Source organism: Sus scrofa, chromosome 10 (assembly GCF_054392235.1).
Source record: "Sus scrofa isolate SSC_HxYL_T2T_F1_AM1 chromosome 10, Sscrofa_HxYL_maternal_Yorkshire_Landrace_v2.0, whole genome shotgun sequence".
NCBI lineage: Eukaryota > Metazoa > Chordata > Mammalia > Artiodactyla > Suidae > Sus > Sus scrofa.
Genome location: NC_139392.1, coordinates 1,856,382 through 1,883,831, shown reverse-complemented (window position 1 = coordinate 1,883,831; position 27,450 = coordinate 1,856,382). Strand labels below are relative to the sequence as shown.

Here is a 27,450-nt window from a genome sequence, read left to right as displayed (position 1 = left end):
TCAACACTGTCGGGTTTGTTGCCACTGAGCCATGATGGGAGCTGTGCTAGTAATTGAAAAAATAATTAGTATAATTAATTTTAGTATAAAATTTAAAAAAGTATGTATATATGTTTAGGCTTTCGAGCCTCTCTCTCTAGAATTAATAAATTTGCTGTGTCCCTGGGGAGCCAAAGAACAAAGTTCTGCTTGAGGCACTGGACACAGGATATATAACTCAGGAAGTAACCCCTTGTATTTCCCTTTTGGAAAGTAGCTTCATAGAAATGAAGAGATGGGACGCTCTTAGGCACACAGTTTCCCTGGGAATCCAGCTTACTTTTCCCGCCTGATAAACTGGACCCTGGGGGAAGGAAAGACGCCGTGTACAGTTCACGTGGTCCATCTAAGGCAGCAGGAGTGAATCTCTAGCAGGAATATCAAGTTTCCCACCACGTTGTGGGTTTAGCTCCCAGCAAATCGAAAAGCCTGGGAAGACACTTGCACACACGGAGATGCATCGTGTCCCATGTCACCAAATGAGGAGACACGGTCCCTGCAACTCAAGGTCGTGCCCCTTCACGGATGATGCCTGGTCTGAGCAGAACATCCTTCATCCTACAAACATCTTTCCTCACGTGCTTGCAGGTGAAGTAATTTGAAAGCCACAGCGTGTGGAATATTCAGGTAGAAAACATTGTTTTTGAGCAGGACCCCGTGAAGTCAGCTAGGTGTGCAGCAAAGCATAGAAGCAGAGGAAAGAGGGCAACTGTGAGGAAGGCCTTTCTCTGTGTTTGGACCAGAGCGATGAAACTGCAGCGAGAAGACGTGCAATAACTCTCATCTTAAAGAAACGTAAGGTGTGGTCTGGGTGCGTTGGGGGATCTGCGCCTGTGTCTCAGATATCGCTTCCAGAAGAGAGCCAGGAGCGGCCTCTCCAACAGGCCAAAGTGCCAGCTCAGCGGTGCCTTCTAATGCGACTTGACCCCTTGTCTTGGGAGCGAGAACGCGGACCTTCCTTCGCTGATGGCCAGTGTCTCTGCGGTAGGATTTATCAGGTCGAGAGTTGGATGGGCTCATGTGCAGATTGATTAATGTGGCTGCAACCACAGTCCGCCCTGAGGTGTTAGGCTTGTGTCCATTCTTCTACCCCCAGGAGAGGCAAAAGGATTTTTTCTTAAATTGACTTTATAGCTTGGACCTGAGCATTTACAAATAACAAAGTTTCATGGAGTTCCCGTCATGGCCAGTGGAAACGAATCTGACTGGGATTCAAGAGGAAGCAGGTTTGATCCCTGGCCTCGTTCAGTGGGTTAAGGATCCAGCATTGCCATGAGCTGTGGTGTAGGTCACAGACAGCTTGGACCTGGCTTTGCTATGACTGTGGCATAGGCCAGCGGCTACAGTTCTGATTTGACCCCTATATGCCATGAGTGGAGGCCTAAAAAAAATAAATAAAAAACAAATAAGAAGTCTCAGTCCGGAGTTCCCGTCGTGGCGCAGTGGTTAACGAATCCGACTAGGAACCATGAGGTTGCGGGTTCAGTCCCTGCCCTTGCTCAGTGGGTTAAGGATCCGGCATTGCCGTGAGCTGTGGTGTAGGTTGCAGATGTGGCTTGGATCCCGCGTTGCTGTGGCTCTGGTGTAGGCTGGTGGCTACGGCTCCAATTAGACCCCTAGCCTGGGAACCTCTATATGCCACAGAAGCGGTCCTAGGAAAGGCAAAAAAAAAAAAAAAAGTTTCAATCCATCAGGGAAGGACTTGCATTGGGTCACAGAGTTTCAGAGGCATTTATAATGAAATAACTGCTATTAAAAAGATGAGCTTTAAAATTGAATAGTAAAAAAAAAAAATTACAAAATAGCTTTTCTATTTTCTCTCCGCCCACCAAAGACGTTGGTATGTATTATTACACACACAGGAACTGAACAAGTCCTATGGCTCAGGCCCACGTCCTGGCTTCTCCACGAACCCTGGGAAAGCGCTTCCTGTCTCTGTTCTCCCTGCTTTTCTCCTCTCCAAGTGCGGATCATAGAAGTGCCTCATTCCTGGGTTTGGGGGAAGGATTCATTGCCACTGGCTAAATGTCAGCGATGACTCTTGTTACCTTTGCCGCCCCGAATAGCTTTGTGTTCACTTTGTAACATCTTCAAGGTGCTTCACACCAGGTACCACGTAAATGCGGCTGAAATAAAAGCCAGTAGCCTCCACGCCCATCCAAAACATTAATTATTTTAAATGTGAAAAAGCGTAGGAAAATAAACAGTCGAAATATTAATACATTAACAATCACCATGTCAGCCACATGGGTTTAGATCAAATTAAAAATGTGTGTATGTACACATAGCTCCCACATTCCTTTCTATTTCTATAATCATGGAAAAATAATGAAAAATTATTTAAACTCTATTAAAAATCAAGGTAAATACATATATACGCTACAACACAATGATTTAGCCACATCGAGTGTGAAATATATATGTAAATATTAGAAAACACAACTCGTGCTTGGAAAAATATTTGCAAAGAGAAGGCCAAGTGTCCATCTTTTACACACAAGCAAAGATCTCATATACTTTAAAAATCACACTATCCTCCAGTACTAAGTAGACCAAAAGGTAAAGTACAAAGAGAAAATATAAGTAGTCACTAAACATGTAGACATCCAACCTCAACAGCAATAGAATGGGTTTTTTTTTAGGGCCATACCTACGGCATCTGGAGGTTCCCAGGCTAGGGGTCGAATCAGAGCTGTAGCCACTGGCCTACACCACAGCCACAGCAATGCAGGATCCGAGCCGGGTCTGCAACCTACACCACAGCTCACGGCAATGCCAGATCCTTAACCCACTGAGCAAGGGCCTGGGATCAAACCTGTATCCTCATGGATGCTAGTCGGGTTTGTTAATTGCTGAGCCACGACAGAAACTCCAACAATAGCATATTTTATATCAATATCTTGATAACTAAAAAAAAGAAGACCTTTCAAGTTCTTATGTGTGTTTAACATGGTTTTACACTGCTGCATTTCTGTCAGACACATGTTCTGTACATATCACTTACCCATGACTTATGTGCTTTTGCGTCTGTTATTTCATCCTTCCTTTATTACAGAGATAGTAAACCATCCTAATGCTACGTCTACAGTAGTTTATACTACGTGATGTTTACATATGTCTTATACACACATGTGTGATGTATATATTATTCACATGCAATATTGTATGGAGCATGGGCAAGTATGAGTAAATATTTCTTATAAAGGGCCAGATAATAATGGTTTGGGCATTGCATGCCGAATGGTCTCTCTCGCATCTACTCAGCTCTGCTATTGTCGTGAAAACAGCCACAGACAATACTTACGGGCACGGCTTCCTTTTGAAAAATCCTTCACAGAAACAAGCAGCAGATTGGCTTGGCCTATAGGCCACAGTTTCCTGACCTCTGGCACATACCACATAATGAGGGTGAGGTAATAAAAAATATGAGTAGAGAGAGAATAATTGGACTGGCCTGGAAACCAATATAAATTGATTCCCACTAGGGACACTGAGATCTGAGGATGGATTCGGAGTTAACAGCATGTTGAGGAAGGGACAGACGAAGAATGGGTTGCTGCAGGTGATCTTGCTCTGAAACATTAAAAACGTGCTAATGTGGCTGGAGCTCAGGGCAAGAGGCATAGGTGAGGAAAATTCCCTGCAGAGCTCTGTAAACCACCTGAAGATTTTAGAGTTGTACTAAAAACCAAGAAGTCGGTGAAATGGTTTTCGTTCTTAGAAATGAGGTTTCTTGGGCTTTCTGGAAACAGAGATAGACCGTTCTAAGCAGTCAGTGTATTGGCTGTGCTCTCTAGGGATACCTGATAAAAAGGCAGGTTTGTGCTGAGAGGGCAGCTGACCCACCATGCAATTCCAACCGAGGTCACAGCCTGTTTTGCAGGAAGCCTAGAGTCTGGGACTGTCCTTCAGAGTTGTTGCAAATTCTGGCAAGGAGTGAGTATCTTTGATATTTGTTTCAGTCATGGACCAGGGCTTGCTTCTTGTGGGTAGGTTTATTCCTGGGAGGGGCTCCCAAGATTGGTGAGTCCTTTCACATAGACCCAGAGTGACTGCCTGGAGGGGCTCAGCAGTGTGTGGAAAACAGCAGCTATTTCCAGCTATTTCATCCCAGAAACAGGAATCTAGGAGGATCACCAATAACTAGACTAGATGAGTGTTTTGAGAAGACTCTTCTGGCTGTGGTGTAGGAAATGGATTATTAGGGACCAAATATGGAGGAGAAAAGAACAGCAAAGGAGGAAATACAGGGGTTCAGGTCAACATCAGCTAAAAATTGAATCAGGGTGTTCCTTCTGTGGTGCAGTGGGTGAAGAATCTGCTGTCGTCTCTGCAGCAGCGCACATTCAATCCATGGCGTGGTGCAGTGGGTTAAGTCGCAGCTGCAGCTCCCTGGATTCGATCCCTGGCTCAGGAACTTCCACATGCAGAGGGTATGGTCATAAAATTAAAAGAAAAATAATTGAATTAGGGGTCATGGTGAAATAGAAACAGAGAATAACTCTCCGTCTGAGAGATTATTTTGGAGGTACAATGGGTGGGTTTAGGGATAGATTGGCTGTGGAGCATGAGAGAGTCAGGTCAAGAACAAGTATTGGCTTCTAGCATTCAGAGTGATGGACAGACTGGGTCATTTCCAGAGACTTTAAATATTGGAAGAGAGATAGGTTTGATGGAAAAATCATGATAAAATTTTGAGCTTGCTGAGATTGAACTAACTTTTGTAGAAAGGGTAATTAGGAATAAATAGGCTGAAATACATTTAAGTAAATTTCTAAATAAAATTTAGAAGTCATTGGTTTAATCTGTAATGACTAAATTTATGTATCTGAATGTCTTATATGAATCACTGAGAGGTAAACTCAGAAGGTGTCTTTAGAAACACCAATATTTAACAACAAAGTTAATAATCTAAGAACAAACCAGGAGATGGGCAGTTTGATGAACATAAATTTAAGAGAGTATTTACATAATGAAGAAACAGTCAAAAGCATTGATTCTTACCATTTTAATTCTGAGAAAGATATCAATACAGATAAGACAGATATTTCAGTTGGATTTAGCAACACATTTGGAATACAGTTTAGAATAGGGTAAGTGATTTAAAACGTACATGGAAACGAGGGGGAAAAAAACAAACCCTAAAACAAAATTAAAAAAAAATCAAAAAACAACCCTCTAAGTCCATTTCAGGAATTTAATTTGAAGGAGAAGAATATTATACACATTGTAAGGTTACAGAATGAAGTATTTTCATATTTTAAATTAGTTCATTAACCAGAACAAGAAATCAAAACATTACCAGCATTCTTTTACATATACCTGCCTAATTCTCCTAGTAAAACTTATTGGAGAGACTTTCTTCCCTCCGCTGTGTATTGTTGCCTCCTTCATCATAGATTAGTTGTCTATAGGTGCTTGGGTTTATTTTTTTCACTGATCTGTATTTCATGTTTGTGCTAGTACCATACTGTTTTGATTACTGTGGTTTTGCAATATAGTCTGAAGTCAGGGAGCCTGATTCTTCCAGTTCCACTTTTCTTTTTCAATATTGATTTAGCTATTTGGGGTCTTTTGTGTTTCCACATGAATTTTAAAATATTTTGTTCTAGTTCTGTGAATAATGTTGTTGGTAACTTGATAGGGATTGTATTGAATCTATAGACTGTCCTGGGTATTATAGTCCTACTGATGCTATTGATTCTTCCAGTCCAAGATCGTGGTATATTTTTCCATCAGTTTATGTCATCTTTGATTTCTTCCATCAGTGTCTTATAGTTTTCAGAGTACAAGTCTTTTTTTTTTTTTTTATTAGGTGGCTTTATTCCTAGGTGTTTTATTCTTTTTGATGTGATGGTAAACAGGATTACATCCGTAATTTCTCTTTCTGATCTTTCACTGTTAGTATATAGAAATGCAGTGGATTTCTGTGTATTAATTCTGTATACTGAAACTTTACCAAAATCACAGATGAGCTCTAACAGTTTTCTGGTAGTGTCTTTAGGATTTTCTAGGTAGAGTATCATGTCATCTGCAAACAGTGATAATTTTACTTCTTCTTTTCCAATTTGGATTTCTTTTATTCCTTTGATTTATTTTTCTTCTCTGATTGCCATGGCTAGGACTCCTAAAATTATGCTGAATGAAAGTAGTGAGAATGGACATTTTGTCTTGTTTCTCATCTTAGCAGAAATGTGTCCAACTTTTCACTGTTAAGAATGATGTTAGCGGAGTTCTCGTCATGGTGCAGTGGTTAATGAATCCGACTAGGAACCATGAGGTTGCTGGTTCGATCCCTACCCTTGCTCAGTGGGTTAAGGATATGCCCTTGCCGTGAGCTGTAGTGTAGGTCGCAGACACGGCTTGGATCCCGCGTTGCTGTGGCTCTGGCATAGGCTGACAGCTACAGCTCTGATTAGACCCCTAGCCTGGGAACCTCGATACGCCATGGGAGCGGCCCAAGAAATGGCAAAAAGACCAAAAAAAAAAAAAAAAAAAAAGAATGGTGTTAGCTGTGGTTTTGTCATATATGGCTTATATTATGTTGAGATAGGGTCCCTCCATGCCCACTTTCTGGAGAGTTTTTATCAGAAATGGGTATTGAATTTTGTCAAAACTTTTTTCTGCATCTATTGAAATACTCATAAGAAAGAATAAAATAATGCCATTTGCACCAACATGGACGGATCTAGATATTATCATCCTAAGTGAAGTGAGTCAGACGGAGAAAGATAATTATATGTGATCAATAGTATGTGCAATTTAATAAAAATGATACAAAAGAACTTATTCATAAAACAGAAACAGACTTATGATTACCAAAGAGGAATATTGGGGGGAGGGATAAATTGGGCTTGACGTAGGCACACTACCATATATGGAAGGGACTAGGAATAAGAATATACTGTATGGCACAGAGGAAATTTACTCAGTACTCTGTGGTGACCTATATATAGGAAAAGAATCTGAAAAAGAATGGATATATGCATATGTGGAACTGATTCACTTTGCTGTACACCTGAAACTAACACAACATTGTAAGTCAAGTATACCCCAGTGTGAAAATTCCTGGGCAGGGACCCACCCTGCCTCAATCACAGCAGTGACCCAAGCCACTGCAGTGACAATGCTGGATTCTTAACCTGCTGCATCCACAAGAGAACTCCTGGAAGGGATATTTTCCTAAATCATAATTTGGATGTCTTATTTTGTCACATGCATTTTCTGGTAATTTTCAAGGTAATTTTTTTCCTTTATTTTTTTACCGTCAATGTGGAGAATTACAATGAGTAATCTTCAAGTTTTAAACCAATAATAACTAGAATATAAATAGAATAACTAGCATTATAAACTAACACAACTAGAATTAATCTCACTGGTTATGATATACAGAACATTTTATAATGTTTCTTGAAGTTCTACGACACATATTCCTAAGACTGTCATTATAAGTTTATTTCTAGCTCAAGCAATATCTGACAGTTGTCGGTTGGTAGGGCTGTCGTGTTTTTGGTGAATTGGAAATCTTTGCTCATTGCCAAGGTTATATCACCATCTGAGCACATGGCACATGGCTTTTTTTTTTTTCCTCCTTTTTCAGCCACACACATGGAATATGAAAGTTCCTGAACCAGTGATCGTATCTGAGCTAAAGTGGTGACCTACCACACAGCCATGCAACCTTAGATCCTTTAACCCACTGTGTCTCACCAGGGATGGTACTTGCGCCTCTGGAGTGACCTGAGCCGCTGCAGTTGGATTCTTAACACACTGCACCACAGTAGGTACTCTGAATTATTTTTCATTTACATATATATTTTTTGTGTGTCTTTTTTGAGGGCTGCACCCGTGCCATATGGAGGTTCCCAGGCTAGGGTTCTAATTGGAGCTGCAGCTGCCAGCCTACACCACAGCCGAAGCAATGCCAGATCCGAGCCATGTCTGTGACCTACACTACAGCTCATGGCAACAACAGATCCTTAACCCACTGAACGATGCCAGGGATCGAACCAGCAACCTCATAGTTCCTAGTCAGATTCATTTCCTCTGCACCATGGTGGGAACTCCTCATTTACATATTATAGAGAAAAATTTTATTTGAAAATATTACATGCCAATACATAGCAATGATATTCTGCAAAGACTTATTTATTTATTTATTTATTTATCTTTTTGCCTTTTCTAGGGCTGCACACACGACATATGGAGGTTCCCAGGCTGGGGGTCTAATCAGAGGTGTAGCTGCTGGCCTTTGCCAGAGCCACAGAAATGCGGGATCCGAGCCCTATCTGCAACCTACACCACAGCTCACGGTGCTATCAGATCCTTAACCCACTAAGCGAGGCCAGGGATCGAACCCACAACCTCATGGTTCCTAGTCAGATTCATTAGCCACTGAGCCACGACGGGAACTCCCCTGCAAAGGCATATTTAGAAGTCCACCTCCAAACAAACTTGATGAAGCCAAATAAAAACAATTAAGGAAACAACTTAAAATACTGCAAGCAAGTTTGAGTCATCCCTTACTCTTAACAGGGTTCTTGGGCTGAGATATATTCTGTGGATAAGCAATATCAACGTCCACATACCTGCAGCAATCACTGAAATGTGACGCTGACATAACACAGCACATACCATTGTTCGCCATCGCCAGCTTGGGAAGGCGTCTGTCCGCCCTCTCTCTCATCCGTTGTAGAAAAGCCCGGAAGTCCAAGGTCAGGGTCCAAGTGTTGGATCTACCCATGTTTGATGTTGAACTTTGTGTACATTGCTTCAGGCCTCTAGATTTGTTTCTATATTTTCCTTCTTCCTTCCTTCCTTTCTTCCTTCTTCCCTTCCTTCCTTCCTTCCTTCCTTCCTTTCTTTGTTTCTTTCCATTTCAGGGCTGCACCTGCTGCATGTGGAAGTTCCCAGGCTAGGGTTCAGATTGGAACCACTGCCGTTGCTGGCCTGCAACACAGCCGCAGCAACTCCAGATTGGAGCCACATCTGCAACCTACAACACAGCTCACAGCAATTCAAGATCTTTAACCCACTGAGTGAGGCCAGGGATCAAATCCACATCCTCATGGATGCTAGCTGGTTTTGTTATGGCTGAGCTGCAATGGAAACTCTCTCTGTATTTTCTTAATTGAAGCATAGTTCGTTTACAATGTCATGATTGTTCTAGGAGAACAGCAGAGTATTCAGTTATACATACATATACGTGTTTTTTTTTCAGATTCTTTTCCCTTATAAGTTATTACAAAATATTGAGTATAGTTTCCTGTGCTATGCAGTGGATCCTTGTTGATAATTTATTTTGCATATAGCAGTGTGCATATGTTAATCCCAAACTCCCTGCCCCTCACTCCTCCCTCCTGCCCCTTGGTAACCAGAAGTTTGCTTTCTATGTTTGTGGGTCTCTTTCTATTTTGTTTATAAGTTCATTTGCTAGCACAGTAAGCATTCACAGTTGTTGGTTTTTTTCTGAAAGTCACTGGCTTTAGCTAGCATACTTAAACTCGTTTTAAGTGGCTAGATATTTTCTTAACATCTTTACAGTGACTTTCAATACTTATTTAATTAATGACCAAAATATTGCATGAATCTTGAGTTTAAATTCTCTAATTAACATGTATCCCTACACTCTATATCTTAATGTTTCTTGGATATATTAAAAATGCAACATAAATCACTTTTATTTTTAAGAGTATTTTATATACTCTTTTTTTTTTTTTTTTTTTTTTTCCCCACACTTGCAGTATGCTGAAGTTTCCAGGCTAGGGATTAAATCTATGCCACAGCAGTTACCTGAGCCCCTGCAGGGACAATGCTGGATCCCTTAACCCATGGTGCTACAGCGAACTCCAGAAAATATTCCTCTTAATCAATGCATTGTTACACTTTGGTTTCAAGAAAAGCCTATTTTCAAAAGATTATTAGGGCAATGAACTCTGAGTAATCTCTTTTTAAAATTACGAGTATTATGATTTCTTGTCTCATCAGAATTATATTTGCAGGATTAGGCTTCTTTCTGTTAATCCTACTTAGTTATACATTGGCTTCTTTAATATGAGTCCATAACATGAACATAATCTGTTAACTTTAATGAGCTCGTTGAAGTAAAATTTTCAATACTTTTGTAAACCATAATTTTTTAAGAAAAATATTCCTTTTGCATTTATGAAGTTATTAACAGATTGTCTTCAATTAATTTGCAATGTTTGTGATGGGAAAGAGTAACAACTAAACCAACAAGTGAGACTGTACAGCTACTTTGTTTAAATAAAAGAAATTATTTAAACAAAGTCATTTTAGAAAAAGCTTTTATTTATTTTTTATCTTTTTGCCTTTTCTAGGGCCACTCTCACGGCATATGCAGGTTCCCAGGCTAGGGGTCGAATCAGAGCTGTAGCCACCGGCCTACACCAGAGCCACAGCAACGCGGGACCCGAGCCACCTCTGCCACCTCCACCACAGCTCATGGCAACGCCGCATCCTTAACCCACGGAGCCAGGCCAGGGACCAAACCCACAACCTCATGGTTCCTAGTTGGAGTCGTTAACCACTGCGCCACGACAGGAACGCCAGAAAAAGCTTTTAAAAACTAGCCATTCTGCCCTTTCTTTTTTTGTCTCACACACACATATTACAGACTTTTCTTCAACATCTATTAAATGTTGGGTATTCTGAGTCTCACACACACGCACAAACACATGATATAATCTCTGCCCTTAAGCATGTGATAGTCTAGGACGAAACATTAGCTTTGGCCACAAAGACCTTAATTTAAAGCTGTTACAAATTCTACGCTAGTGATACAGAGAGCCCATTAGAGTAAAAGCTTAAGAGACCCAAAAGGATAAACGAAGAAACATTTCCTTTATGACTCGATTGCATTTTAAAGTTGCATTTTTACTTTTCACCATTCAGTGTCTTTATGGACTTTTCCATCATGCCAAAGAACTTGAAGTTTCAGGGCCATTCCAGAGTCCCTTTGAAATTCCTCCCATGTGCTTTGCTTTTTATTGCTAGTGTCTGCCCCTAGGTGATTAATGATTGTTCATTAAGTATAGTGACTGTGGCCAGACTTTTCATGCATAAACAAGAAAGGAGGAAACAGAAATAGTACTGTTTAAAGTGTTCACTGGTCCCTTTTTTAAATTAAAACAGATACATATTTTATATGGGACAAATTATTTAGCATAAGTTTCTACACTACAATGTAAAATGTATATTATAAATGTTAAAAAGTAGCAAATAATTTTCAGAACAAAGCATATACCTTGTTACTAATTCATATGGGGATCCATTGTTTCTCTGTGTGTTCAGATTTATCACTTGTGAATCTTTAGGCTTCCTGGGAACACATTTTGCCGGTTTTAATTTTGCTCTTCTTAAACGGTTAGTTCATTATTCAAGATTCATTTATCAAACATTTTAGAGAAAATGTACAGTATGTAGGATCTGGCATGTCCTTTCTATTTCACTCTCTTTATTTTTCACTGTTTATATTCTTTTAGGAAATGTCATCTCAGTACTGGTTACATGTTGAACTTTTCTCAGCTGCCTGTTTAAGGATAAAGAGTTCGTGTTAGTTTGTGCCCTCTTTGCTCTGAAATCCCTCAGCTGAAGCCATTTCCTCAACTCTCCCCTCCCCCCCCCAGTGGGCTGAACCAGTAGACTTCAAATTTTGATGTGTTATGTGTTAAAATTATTTGGGGATGCTGGTGAAAACCCAGAATACTGTCATCTACTCTCCGAGTTCTCCTTCATTAAAGCTGGACCCCGACGCTTGATATTCCACAGTTGATTTTTTTTTTTTCCTTTTTTGACTGCACCTGCAGCATATGGAAGTTCCTGGGCCAGAAATCAAATCCACGCTTCCTCTGCCAGAGCTGTGGCAACCTCGATCCTTAACCCGCTCTCCTATGGTTAAGTCCGATGCAGGTGATGTGCATGATACAGGCCATGCTTTAAGAAATACTAGGAGAAGCTGAAAGTAGTAGGTGTGAATTTATTATTCATTAGGCAACATATTTTCATATCATTGTTTTAAAATTCATGCTAGGGAGTTGCCGCTGTGGCAGAGTGGAAATGAATACTACTAGTATCCATGAGGATGTGGGTTTGATCCATGGCCTTTGTCAGTGGGGCAGAAATCCTGTGTTGCTGTGAGCTGTGATGTAGGTGGCAGACACAGCTGGAATCGGGCATTGCTGTGGCTGTGGCATAGGCTGGCAGCTGTAGCTCCAATTCAGCCTCTAGGCTGGGAACTTTCATATGCCGTGAGTGTGGCCCTAAAAAGCAAAAAAAGAAAATTCACATTAAGTACCCCAACTGCGGGAGGCAAAAACTGGTCTTTTCAGAGATGTCCACAGCCTATTCCCTTGTGAAAGCTTAGTTGACCTGGAAAGGGCAGGTTAAGGCTTCTAACCACCTGACTTTAAACAGAGTAGCCTGGGTTACCCAGGTGGAGTCACTGTATCATAAGAGCCTTTAAAAGTGGAGGAGGGGGTCGGAACAGAAGCAGGAGAGGGGGTTGCGCCTGGGGAAGGTGCTCAGAGCGAGTCTGCGTATTTGGCTTTGGCCATGTAGGGAGACGGCTGTGAGTCACGGAAGATGGGCAGCCTTTGGAAGCTGGTAAAAGCAAGGAAACCTCCTCCCCTGGGACTTGAAGGAGCAACATAGCCTGTTGACATCTTGACTTTAGTCTAACGAGACGTGAGACGTGCGTTAAAGACCTACAGACAGGAAAGGTAAGAGATTTGTGTTGCCTTCGTCTTTGCATGTGTGCTAATCTATCACGGTAGGGATAGAAAATAATGTAAATACATGGCTAGATTTTTTTTTGAAAAACCAACAAGAAGATGAAAATCAAGTCTCCTTCCCAGTGCTTCCCTCTTTCCAAGTTCTATTACTAAAAGTAATTCATATTTATTTATTTATTTGTTTATTTTGGTCTTTTCTAAGACGCCACCTGGGGCCTATGGAGGTTCCCAGGCTAGGGGTCTATGGAGCTGTAGCCACTGGTCTACACCACATCCACAGTAACACAGGATCCGCGCTGCATCTGAGACCTACACCACAGCTCACGGCAACTCTGGATCCTTAACCCACTGAGTGAGGCCAGGGATCGAACCTGCAACCTCACGGTTCCTAGTCAGTTCCCAGTCAGGTTCGTTAACCACTGAGCCATGACGGGAACTCCAAGTCATGCATATTTAATCAGGTTTCTCTTTCGTTTAACTGGTGTTCATTTTCAAATATGTAAATATTATCCTAGCTTCTCTGAATTTCTGATTCTCCTAATTGAGGTAATATCTATCAATCGCCCCCTAAAAATGATAAGGATTAAAAGATATACCCTTGCCTCCAGCTCCCATTATCTCTTCAGAGAAACAAAAAGTTTTATGATCCATTCTTTTTTGGATTTACGTGCCTTCTCACATTAAATTCAAGAAGCATCACTAATCACTTCTATTTGAGAGAAACGTGTTACCATCCTAATTTTACACACCACCTTTTCCCACCCTTTTCACTTCAACCTTCTGTCGAAATTAAAACTATATGTATAATAGCTACGTTGTGAACACTTTCCCTATTTGGTAGATCTATAATTACTTAATGTCCCATAAATAAATTGTAGATATTCACCACAGAATTATCCGTTTATATAGTCAGGAGCATCTAAACATTGATTCCTATGGGTAAATGTGTTTCTTTTTTTCTAGTTTGTATTTTCCTATTTACTTACTGTTTGTTTTAAATCAGCATTACATGCTCAGAAAAACTTAGTGTCTGTATTATAACAATATTACATAGAATGTATATGACATGTATGACAAAAGTAGCACAAGGTGTCAGAGGGTAAATGGAAATGTACTTTTGTAAAGTACTTATATTTCAAATTATTGGGTGAAAAATGAACTCTCAGTAGACTAGAATAAATTACAGGTGTATGTCCAAATATCTAATGGGGGAAAATGATCCAAACAGCCAATTGAGGAAATAGAATAATAAGGAGTACTCAATGAAAACAATGAAGGGACGGAAGGAGTTACAGAAAAAGAAAAAAGTGGCAAGACACCTTAAACTGAACTTCAAACCTATCCATGACTATTCTATCAAATCTGAATGGTTAACTGAGGTTTTTAGATATTCCTAACATAGACAGATTTTATTATATGATATTCGTATCACCACTGACCTCTCCTGAAAGTCTTTAAGCTTTGGTAATCTGTCAAAATCACAGTGGTGGATACCAGTTGCCAATAATTCTAACTTTAAAGCTTGAATTTTATCATTGGAAACACATGTTGCCAATTCCCTTGAAGTGACAGGTTCAATTCCTTACTTTTTAAGAAACTACCAAACATCCAAGCCAGAAATACCAGAGTTTGGCTGCCGTGGGTTCTTTCATGCAAAAAATGGCGTCGCATGGTGAAGCAGCTGATTCTCATATTTCAAAGAAACACACATGTGCTTCTTCAGAAGACAATCAACATAAACACATTGGAGGAGCTTAACCCCTATTTCCCACTTCATCACATATTTTATTAAAAAAAGAGGCATATCCAAAGGTTGAGATTTTAATAAATTTAACAATTTTATTGCTTCATCAAGGACATTTGGCTTCTGTTTGCCTCCCTTGGAAATTTGTGAGAGTGGAAAATACAATAATGACTCAGTTTAGTGCTACTTCACTGATTCATGATGACGTACCAGCAGTTTCACTACCCTAGCGTTTGAATCATTGATGTAACTGTCAGCACAGCAAAAAAAGGCCGTATTGTCTTATTATTACCGTGAGTATGATTTTGATTTCGCCGACCTCAGAGTCTCAAAAACCTCCTGCCTCTGAGGACGGCATTTGCAGAACTACTGGATCAAATGCTAGTATTGTACAAATCAACAATATCCAGACTTCCTAATTGTAATTTAGTTGTGTAACATATTAGCCTTGAATGTAGGAAGTACACAGTAAATTATTTAGGGCATGCTATTTTTAATGCACTCTTTTAAAGTATATAATATATATACGCATAGTTATATATGTACATAAATATACATACTATATATATCTGTACCTGAAATCCAGAAAAAGCAAAATTAAAAACATTTTAGATTAATAAAACAATAATCACTAAGCGGTTTTTTGTGCATGTAAGAACAGTTTGCAAACTGGGGTTCTAAACCAACCATGGGATGAGGCTCAGAGGTCCATCATTATAGAACAGCTTATATAGTGAAAATACAGGCACAGTTTATTCTCTATAATGATGGATTATAGCACAGTGTTTTCCTAGTAATAGGGAATTGGTTAAAAATGGTAGCTCATGCCAATTTGGGGAAAGAGCTTAGGCTTTGTTTCTGAAATTTTAGAAGCATTTATAAAAGCAACCCAAGTTAAGTTTCACTTATTTTGTAGAATAAGCTAAATTTACTTTTGTTTAAGTAGCATTATTGGTTGTATCTGCCCAGGGAATTTTCAAGTCTGGTCTTTATTTTGTATTTAATTTTAACGTGTAATATATGTGAACTCTATATGTGTATAATATATGAACTATAAATGTATGTATGTGTATAATATAGAAAATATGTCTTTATATATATGTCTATAGAAAAAGAATGGAGCAAAATATAAATAATCCTAAATAAAGGGCATACAAGAGTTCCTTGTACTCTGCTTACACTCTCCTTAAGATGTGAAATTACATCACAATTAAAAATGTATACCAGAGATCATAAAACAACAGGAAGGGTCGGATTTCCAAATCAGACACAAGAATCAGCAGTGTCACCAATTCCAAGCGTCCTAGTAATTTTATGCGCAAAAGGAATTGTGAGGCAGAGGGAAAGCACAGAGGAGTCCAGGATTTCGTTGCCACCTCTGAGGTCCTTTCTTGCTTGCGTGAATGGTTTCTGGACCAGATTTAGCATCTTGAGTGACTGACAGTGGTCCGGGCCCACACAAAAGGGAGCTGTCTCAGTCATAGGACACCTGCATGTTTTACTCCAATAATTATGTAGCTTACATGAAGATTTCAGGGAACCATGCTCCATGAAGCCATAGACACCGGGTGAGCTTAACATAATCTAACCTAGACAGACCAGATAAAGACCCTCCACTAGTAAATCATATTATGTATTCCAAGAGGTGTATCGTTAGCATCTTATGAGACGATTTGGCTACATCATCTTTCTTACTTTCTCTGGCTGTCCCTGATAAGGGGGGAGAATGGATTGCACGGTGACTCCTAATCTTTTTGTTCCCAACTCAAAAGCAAAGAGGGGAGGGCTAACTTATTTTTAAGACCAAGGAACTCTGTTACTGAAACTAACTGAGATTAGAGATATCCATGACAACTTCCTAATAGACTTTTATGAAGTGGTCTTAACATCAAATCAAATTTCAACAAAAGTATCACACAAAGAAGAAAACCCTAAGTGTGTATGCATATATGCATGCATATAGTTGAGGGCATATATGTGTTGGTTTATATAGCATTCCTATTTGTCTTAAGTTGATTAAATAATTTTTTGATTATTTTGGGGGTGGATACTGCTGTCGTGGCTCGCCCTGTGTCCACAGGTGCCAAAGAGAAACATGGAGACAGGGTTTTGGTGAAGGAGAAAAAGATAGCTTTTATTGTTTTGCCAGGCAAAGGGGGTCACAGCAGGCTAATCCTTAAAGTCTGTGCCTCCCCCCCCCCCCCAATTGGGAAGCACTTCTGGGAGTTCTATAGCAAAAAGGAAAAAACCAGTTTTTCAGATAGGAGTCAAGCTTGGGGCAACAAGCATTCTCCTTTCTTTGGGGGAATCTCAGTCGCCAAAGCTGGAGTCAGGCGACCTTGGTCTGATCCTGTGGTGGTCTTCTGGGTTGACTGCCCAGACTGACAGCCCTTGCAGGAAGGACACACCGTCAGCGATTAGAACAAACTAGGAAAGTTCCTAAAAACTATCATGGGCTGATAATCTTTACCTCACAGGCAATTGTGCTCAGGGTGCCTCATCTTTAGCTTACACGGGATTATGTTCAAGGTGCAATTAACTCAGGGAGACGGACAAGGAAGGACTCTAAGCTGGTGCATGTAAAGGATTCATTTCTAAAAGAAGCATAAGGAATATAGCTTTTCTCTTAGGTGTGTAAGATGCCTGCATCATTATGTGTGTCCCTTGACGGAGCCAGGACCCCGCCCCAAGGCTGACTGCTCCTCCCTGGTCTCTGCATCCCTCCCTTTGCTGATCAGCAACTGTCTGAACTGCCCCTAGGAACTCGGGGAAGGCCATGGAGGCTGAATGAGACCCATTTCCTAAAAACAAGAAATGGGGGACCCAGAAAGGCTTTTGTGCCCAGAAGCCCCTCAGGGTTGGTTACAAGATAAACGTAGAGGAAATCATTAGTCTGTGTTCAGAATTTTCCTATAGAATGTTGCTAAGTAGATCTTTAAAAAGGGAGAATTTTGAGTAATATGTACATTTTGCTTTATTTTTTTATTTTTTTTTTTTATTTTAGTGCCTCACTCATGGCACATGGAGATTCCCAAGGTAGGGGTCGAATCCGAGCTGTAGGACAGGTGACAGCAACTCAGGGTCCAAGCCGTGTCTGTGACCTACGCCACAGCTCACAGCAACACCAGACCCTTAACCCACTGAGCGAGGCAGCCAGAGACTGAACCCGCAACCTCGTGGTTCCTAGTCGGGCTCGTTAACTGCTGAGCCATGATGGGAACCGCAATAAGGACATTTTAAGTTTAAGGGACCTTTTACATGCATTTGTTGATACGGACTGTTTCATCCCTGGCACTCACTTTAGTAGTGTTGTTTCTCTAAATTAGTTTAGGAACGTGATGAACAAAAAAAGGAAGCTCCTACGTGTTTCGTATCCTGTCAGACAAAGTAAGTTACAAAGCAATCTACTCTTCTGAGTTTGAATTTGTGCAGGAAGCCTTAAAGGAGGTTGATGATTGTATCAAATGCTGCAGTGAGCGTAGGATGGGGACTGGGAATGACCATGGTGACCTAGACAAAGCTTCAAGGGTCTTTGTAGAAATAGAGATTTCAGTGGATCTGAAGGTGGCTGGATTAGAGAAAAGCCAGACCTCTAGTTTAGTAAAGGCTTCAATGGTGTCCTCCCCCCCTCCCCGCAATGAAGAGAATTAAAGCAGTGGAGCATATAGAATTAGAGAATTTTATTTTAAAATGGAAGAGGCAGTGCTCTATTTCTATTCCGATGGGAAGGCCCCAGTAGAGAAAAAGTCATAGTGTAAGGAAGAGCAGATTTAAGTGGAGGAGCGTAACCTCTGAGTAGGTCCAAGGATGGAATCTCGTACAGAAATGAAGGAAAGGGAGCAGTGGAAATAATTCACCCACTGTAACTGAAAGAAAGAATATGAGGGCAGACTAATGTGGGAAATTTCTACAATCAAATGACACTAGGTATGCCTCCTGATAGCCTTTGTTTTGGTGGTATTTTTTGGTGAAGGAAGAACCAAGATTGTTCACGGAGGGTTGGGACTGGAAGTTTTGAGGTTTCGTGAAAAGAGGGTGTAAATAGACTAAATATAAGAAAACGCTCAGCAACTCGTAGGACAGTCAGCACTCTGACCAAAAGGAGGCCTGGGTTGTAAAGAGCAACTGAGACGACCCAGCATGGTTGGTGTGTCTCAGCTGCCAGAGGACAGCGACCTTGTGTGAGTCACTTCTGCGTGAGCCTGGCATTTGGCAAAGATGAAATATTTTGGGAAGTGTAACACATTTATCATATTGATATTGATAAAAAATCTAAAATGCATACCTTCTAACTGAAAGAATTGAAGAATATTCAACTAAACATAGAATACATTCTTCTCATTATAAAAAGTATTCAAGGAGAAAAAACCCAAAATGCTAGGAGTTTTATTTTTATTTATTTATTTTATTTTTGCTTTTTTAGGGCTGCACCTGTGGCATATGGAAGTTCCCTGGGCTAGAGCTCAAATCACAGCTGCAGCTGCTGGCCTCTGCCATAGGCACAGCAATGCAGGATCCTTAACCAACTGAGCAAGGCCAGGGATCGAACTGGCATCTTCATGGATACTAGATGGGTTTGTAACCCGCTCAGCCACAATGGGAACTCCCAGAAGTTACATTTTTTTAACGTGACCCCCAATTACTTGACAACTACCCCATGCGTCTGTTTCATCTCCTGAGTATTCATGAAGTTTTGGTTGGTCAGCAGATAGAGTACTTTGGAGGTGATGCACTCTGGCTTTCATCGTTAGGTCATGGAAGGTAATAAAATGTACGCCTTGCTCTCTGGTGTATTCGCTCCTGAAGCCTTCTGGTGACAAGCAATCTACATGTTCTGACCGTGCCATGCTTAGATGAAGCCCAAGCCAGCCCATGGAGAGATGGCATAGAGAGGCTGTAAGTAGAGAGAGTGAGCTGGCCGGTCTCCATCTAAGTGCCCTGCCCCCCAACTCCTGCTCCTGCCAACCATCTGGCTGCAGTCCCATTACAAGCCCCAAGCAAGAAATGCTGAGCTGAGGCTTTCTTGAATTCTTGACCCAAGGAGCTTGTGAGAGGTAATTAAATGATTTTTTAGAAGTTTTAAATCCAATAACTTTGGGGTTGGTTAGTTATGGAGCAGTAAATAGAACAAAATTCCATATAGTGAGAAATAAATGTTTTAAAATATTGTTCTCTCATTTAAAAATCAGGAAAGGCTTTATATGTATCTAAATCTCTATCTATCTATATAAGTGAGAGGGAGAGAGAGAGAGAGAGAGAAAGATAGGATTTAGAAATAAGCTTATCATCGCTCTCAGAAGCTACGGCATTTTTACCCAGAAAGTCAAGAAAGCCAGTCAAAGAGACACAATTGAACTAAAAAAAAATGTGACCTGATACAAGAAACTAAGTAAATGCATACAAATCAGCTTTGTTTTTCATAACTGGAAAACCTCATGACAGCGTAATGAGAAAAATGCTTTTTGAAGTAAGATTCAGAAATAAATTAACATCCGCGAATTAAGATAACGTTAAAATATTAATGAAGACTTAAAAAAGACCTAAATCAGTGAAGAAATATTTTGTCTTTCTAAACTTTAATCTCTTAAATTCTGAAGGTTTCCACATTACTGTCAAATACGTATTCTAAATGTAAACTGAGCAGGAGATAGTGGAAGTCATTTGGTGAATAAACAATCAGGTAGACCCAAAGTGCTCTTTTTACAGAAAAGCAATGTGGGTGGTCTTTCCCATCAGAATGGAAATCTCGATGTTTCCCCTTAAAGTAAGAACTGATAAAGTACATTTTGACCTTTACTAGGTCCTAATCCTATAAAGCTATGTACATAATAATTCTATTTTTGATAAAACACATTTTTAATCAATGATCAGATGAAATGTCAATTTGTTGAGAGCCAAAAAACCTATTAAAATTCGCTGAAGAGTCATATAAATAACGATGAAGCCTTTAACAACTGGTGAATTACCTTTCACAGATTCCCTGAGGCCGCTGTAAGGTCTTCTCCTAGGCATTCATGGCCTTAGTTGGCCACTGATAGAAAAGGCTGAATGAATGGAGAAGGACAGTTAGTACTCAGATATTGGCGAGAGTGGAAAAATGAGAAACTTAGTGAAGAAAATAACTGATTTTGAGAAAACTCCATACCCTTCCCATTGTGGAACTAGGTCCAGTTAAACTATTTGAATGTAGAATAATCAACGTATTTTCATATTTGATGAGTTTTTTTTCTGTTTGAGGTGAAAATGGAACAATAGTCTTTATTTCTTTAGGCGATAATGGAGTATATTGCAAAAAATGAACAATTAGAAATTCTTGTCACACCGCAATTTCCAGCCTTCTCAAATACTAGCTTCTATTTCTTTAGCCTCATAAAAGTTTGCAAAGGAATTTATGACTTTAACTTCTGTGAAGTCACATTTATGATGATACTCCTGAGACTATTTTATTTGATGCCTCATAAATGTCAGTGGAATGTTTATTTTTAAAACATGGGTTTTAAAAGTTAACACTGCATTTTTATTTGATTTAATCTTTCATTTTATGATGAAGAATTTGCATTGCCAATGACTTTGCATCGGTGTATTGATGAGAAGCATGGAAAAAGTGGTATAGACCTTTCAGAAATTATGTCAGTTGAGTTATATTTTGATCTACAAATATTGGCGTGTGTAGAATAATAGTGATATTCTATTCTGTGATCCATAAACCCAGGTAATCATTATGTGTGCACACTAGAGAAAAGAAATTTGTCTTTATTAGATATTTATTTTTATGCCAAAATTTGGGTCAGTTTTGAGTGGAAAAAATAATAATTGTATTCAAAGCTCAAGTCGATGGTATCATATTATATTAGCATAAAATTTTAGCTGTAAGTTAGTCCTTAACCCTGGTGTAACAGGAAGAATACTTACTAGGAGTTCCAGTTGTGGCTCAGCTGGGTAAGGACACAGTTATTTCCTCTGTGAGGAGGAGGTTCAATCCCTGACCTCGCTCAGTGGGTTAAGGATTTGGCATTGCTGTGAGCTGCAGCATAGGTTGCAGATGCAGCTCAGATTTGGTGTTGCTATGGCTGAGAATTAGGCCTGAAGCTGCAGCTCCCTTTCAGCCCCATCCCAGGAACTTGCACATGCCATAGGTGCAGGCTTAAAAAATTTTTTTATGTTGTGATATTAACATATTCCTTTTAAGGAAAAAGAGCATTGCCCATCTTACCATTATGTGAATAGCTTTATGTATCAAAACATTCTATTTAATAGGGAGATGTGGTAGGGTGCTAAATTATTCTCTACCGAACCAGAAGTAATATCAAAATAATTTGTTGCCTACAAGCACACAGCCACACTGGGTGGCTATGTATTCTAAGTGACTGAGTTTTTAAACAAATTTGACTGTTACTTTAGTGTCATGTATAATCATCATTTGATAAAAATGAAATTAATAAGCATTATCACTTTGAAATTAAGTATTTTATGCTAAAAGTACTCAGAATTCATGATGCATAGATGGACATAAATGTTTTTAGTATACGCTAAGTAGATGTCTCCTTTCTAGGCATTTTTATAAGAAATGCATCTAATGCTAAATGTAATCTTTTCATTTATCTGCTTTCATGTTTTTAATAATTAAGATCATAACTCCTTAATAATAAATATGCTCTTGTTCTATCTACATGCTTTCCACTCCATAGTCATTTGCTCTTATCATCTTAGAAGCCTCCTGGCTCTGGGATTTGGAAAAGGTAATTAAATATAAAGCAGAGGGTATTTTTGTGGGGAAAACACCTAATAATAGAGGTTAATGAGTTGCTTGAATGGCAATAGGGCTATAATGAAAAACCACAAAGGAACACATAAGCAATTAAAAACAGAGCAAATAAATTAGAATCCTAATGTATTTCACACACACCTAATTTTATAGGCACCACACACGTGTTTTCTAGGATTTACACGTCTAGTTTGAACATACAACACATTTTAAAATGAATACAACCTTTTAAAATGAAAATTGTATCTCATTTTACAGCTTATGTTTATTTTTGATTATAATAATATGTTCTCTCTGTACTCAGTAATATCTAGTAAATTTGCGTAGATTTTTGCCATTTGCCATTTCATATCTTCTTGCTTAAGTGCAAACCTCTTTATATTCTCTACTTAACACAAGTTGCAAACAAGTGTCAAAACTTCTGTGACACCTGTAGTTATAGGATTCATAATTAGAATTTTTTTGGCCACATGCATGGACTATGGAAGTTCATGGTCCAGCATCAAATCTGAGCTGCGGATGTGACCTATGCCACAGCTGTGGTGACACCAGGTCCTTAACCTGCTGTGCCACAGCAGGAACTCCCAAATGAGAGTTTTTAAAAGTGGCACTACTTGCCCCCTTTTCATATATTCATTGTTTTATATTCTGGATCATATTACTGGTCTATTACAACATCTCTGTATTTAATTGGAGAATTTTCTGGCTTGCAACAAAAATCAGGTTACAGAATATTAATAGATACTGCATAACACAATGCTGAAAATAGTTTGTCATTTGACTTTCAGCTTCTTTGAAATAATGTTTCTTACCTGAAAATGATGATAAACAGTCCTTGATTGCCTTTACATCCAAAAGTTATCGCCAGCGTCACACAGATTGTGAAACTGTACATTCTTCAAGACGATGGTCTTTATCTTCTGTGTCAGGTGTGGCCAAGGAGGTTATTGGACAGGGAGGGTGGAGAGAAGGTGGATGGAGAACAATGGATAAGATTATTTCCTCAGGAGGTAGAATCCAGTCTAGTGAAAATCTCTTTGGCCAGAGCAAGTGTTTTCCTAATATTTCCATGAGAATTTCTATCATTGTAATAGAGACCAACTGTATCTCCATATGAAAAAAATACCCTAACTATTTTAATATTCCCCATTGATAGCAATGATTGATAATCAAATGAGTCAAAGATATAAATTACCTAAGTATACGATGTATTAATTTCTTTTTGTTGTTGTTGTTGATTTTCAAAGAACACAATGATGATTCTTTGAGCTATTTGACTATTTAGTGAGAAAGTCTAAAAGCTCCGAACTGGCCCTTTGTCTCCACTGTAGAATAAAAACGAGATTGGGAGCTGAATATTCTCTTTGAGAGCCTTGCTAAGGGTTATCCGTGATTTGTTAAGTGATCAGTGTCCAACATTGTCTTACCAAATTAAGGTCATGGGTATTGAGCAATGCATAGAACAGCTGGGTAGAAGGTTCAGGCCTCTCAACAGTGAGTGATTACTTGCAGGAAACTTACTACTATATGCAGTAAACTTGCTGCAACATCCAGATCCTTAATAACCTATGAGCTAGTGTCTTAGGCTTCTCTGATCATGCTAAGTCCTTCATTAACCACATAGATGCCAGCTCTGCCATCCTAAAAACTGCAGCACAGTATGAAGATGAAGATCGTGTGTGAGGATAAGACCCAAGAACTAGCAAATTGGATCTTTATCCTTAAAAGAGCCATCACCTGTTTTTCAAGGGGTGTTTTCTGAAGTATGGATGGACAGGAACTCATCTTACGTACTTGTACTCTTACACCAAAAACCTCAACGAAACAAGGTGAACATGGCCTTACCAAAGACAGCTCACACGTCAATATCGGCTGTAAAGCGTGTGGCATCAGCGACAATGTGGATATTCTTTCCTGCCAGAAGCACACATGGATGGCTGAAATTACTCCCTAAGATGGGGGGATGGCAGTTGAGGATCATAAAGATCGATGGGTAACACTCCTAGAAAGTGTCTCGCCTTGTCTCTGGGTTGACCCTGAAGCAGTGCCCAGCCCAACAATTAGCAATATGATCATCTACCAGAGTTAGGGCTAAGGAAGGGCAGGAAATTACCAAATACTGTCTCCACTTTTAGGAAAATGATAAAGGAAAAGGAGTAAAGACTCCTGGCATGAGAAATTGGATTCATCTACGTTTTGCTGATGTTTTATAATAAATGAACTTTTCATTAATGAGTTTTTGTTTGTTTGTTTATTTTTTAGCATCCTATAGCTAGACTCTGAGTCTTTGAGAAAGGCAAGAAAAGAAATGGAACCATGCTGAATTATATTTCCTCTTCTAAGATTTGGGACCAATTCCAGATTATTCAAACTACAATAGCCTTGTTTTCTTTTTTTTTTTTTTCAGGAATCCACAAATCCCACCTGAGCCTCTTGATACCTTCCCATCCTTGAAGAGAGGCTCTTATCAACCTGAAGATTTGACCCATGTTACTGGAGGAAGGAGATGGAGCATGGTGAGTCATAAGCATCTGGACTTTCTGACACTATATTTTTTGTCCTTGAGCATTCAAGAGCCTCTTTCAAATCATAGCATCATAAAGTTTCCTCCCAGCTAATTTTCTGAGAAATTTAATTTTCCATAAGTTGGTTATCTGAGCATAATAGACAGAGGCTAAAGGCACAGACATATAAATAGATGGCCCATATATTACAGATTGTTTACCTATAAACACATATTTTATCTGATCTGTAAGTCTTATTTCTAGACACACACAAATTTCAAATGTAAATGTATGGTTCATAGGATAAATACGATCTTTTATTTTTTAAGTAACAGTGCTCTCAGTATAGAATAAATACAATATTGATACATGAGATATATATTAAAAAAAAGATTCTTTAAAAGCAATTGAAAAGAAAAAAAGGGAATGTAAGTAGCCTCATTGTAGACAATTCACTAAAAATTTTTAGTAAATCTTCTATTATAAAAACATTAAGAAAACAAGGGTAATTTAATATCAAAGTTAGTAAAGGTGAAATAAATGTTCCAATATGTATAAAATTTTGTATAAATGAATTAAATAATAGAAAATAAATTTCAATGATCACAAACATGATTACAGATAATATTGTTTACATCCATACAATTAGATATTTCTTGATATTTCAAAGCTTAAAAAATTACTTGCTGGAATTCCCACGGTGGCTTAGCGGAAATGAATTTGACTAGTATCCATGAGGATGCAGGTTTAATCCCTGGCCTCACTTGGTGGGCTGGGGATCCGGCATTGCCATGAGCTCTGGTGTAGGTCGCAGACATGGCTTGTATCTGGCATTGCTGTGGCTATTGCATAAGCCAGCTGCTGTAGCTCCAATTTGACCCCTAGCCTGGGAATTGCCATGTGCCACGGGTGCAGCCCTAAAAAAGCACACACAAAAAATTATTTGCCATAAGAATGTGATATGAATTAAAAACAGAGTTTCTTTTGTGTTAGTATATTCAGACTTGAGTGTTCAGAAGTGGCAAATAGATGAGACTTTCTCCTATTAGAATTCTGCTTTTGGAGTTCCTTGGTGGTTCACAGGGTTGAAGTTCTGCTGTGGTCACTGCTGTGGCTTGGGTCACTGCTGTGGTGTGGGTTCAAACCCTGGCTGGGGAACTTCCACATGCCAAGAACATGCCCCCCCCCCAAAAAAAAATTCTGCTTTAGGATAGCATACTATGAACTATTGTGAAAGAACTATAGCAACAACCTTGATCCTTGATTATTTTTTCATAGAACACATTAGATAGAAAGACGCCCTCAGCAAATAAAAGTTTACTGAATTAGGAACCTCTGATCAAGGCATGATTCAAGTAAAAATTCCTAATACATCAGAAGACAGGTGCATTTTATACATATAAAATCCACTCCTCAAGACGTTAGGAAAAACTAGACCCGATGGGTGATTACTGCTCATGATAGGAGAATAGTGATAGTTGATAAGGTGCTTAGAGAGCTCAATCTTTTGTGCCTGTGAAATGCTGTTCAGAACACTGAATTTATTCCTGTCAATTAATAGTTTTTCCACTGTGACTAGGTGAGTAGAAGGGAACAGTGTAGCGCTTTGCTGGGAAGCCTGGAATATGGTGGGCAGTTTTTAAATGTTGTGATAAATGCGAGGTCATGAATTAATGATTCCCTTGTCCGAAATAACTGGACACTTTAAATAGACTCATTTCTGAACCAGGTAACGAGGCTCCTTCTTGAGGGGAAAACACTGTAGCTTTTCTTTTAATTTTTTTTTTTTTTAAGTTGTCTTCTATAAATGTAAGCACTGTTGGGAACTCAGGACTTTCGATAGACTGGAAAAAATTAAAATGAAAAAGGTAAAAATCAAATAAATGATTATTAAGGTTTTTACAATCTATTACTGTCTCATGGATAAAGTAAGTTAAAATGAGCAAAAAATGAGACAGAAAAAAGTTTTCTCTGATAAGAAGAAGATTCCCCTAATTAGTTTTGAGGTAATCTGTAAAAACCACTGAGACGTCATTAACACTTGGTGTTTTGTCATCACTTTTCAAACAGCTTCAGTGAACATCTTGAAAGCTGTTTACTTATTTAGTATAGAAAATTGTGAATTAAAAAATTAACACAAACATTTATTCAAATGCATACTTATTCATATAAAATGCATCTGAGTTCTGCCACTTGGATTGTAGTCTTTCCAAAATTTTTTTCTATTTTTATAAAATAATTCTACATAATTAATGTGCCTCCTTAAGCCAAGCAGGCTAAGTGGTGAATATTCTGTAACTATTTTGGCTTGTTCTGCTCGTTTAATGAGTTTTAAAAATTTATTGAGGAAAAGATGACAAATATAATTGTATATATTTCCACTGAAAATCATAACACATCCATCCCTCAAAGTTAATTCTGTGTGAGTGTGTATGAGAGAGAGAGAGCATGAGAATGCTTAAGATCTACTCAGCAACGGGTTTTGGTGGTTTTTTTAATTTTTAGCTGCATATATACATACCTATACAATTATTTTTTTCATACTCTGTTCCATCATATTCTACCCAAGAGACTGGATGTAGTTCCCTGTGTTGTACTGTAGACCCTCATTGCTTATCCATTCTAAAGGAAATAGTTTTTATCAGC

The 27,450-nt window shown here is 39.0% G+C and overlaps 1 long non-coding RNA gene across 7 annotated transcripts in view; it reads left to right on the top strand.

Annotated features, from left to right (window-relative positions):
- The first annotated feature begins 12,546 nt into the window (after nucleotides 1–12,546).
- LOC146398753 (uncharacterized) overlaps nucleotides 12,547–27,450 on the top strand; it is a 244,947-nt gene continuing 230,043 nt past the window's right edge. For all 7 annotated transcript variants that reach the window (XR_014817217.1, XR_014817215.1, XR_014817218.1 and 4 more), the window contains exons 1-2: nucleotides 12,547–12,779; nucleotides 24,708–24,816. This is a non-coding gene — a long non-coding RNA (uncharacterized LOC146398753). The remainder of the gene's footprint in view (nucleotides 12,780–24,707; nucleotides 24,817–27,450) is intronic.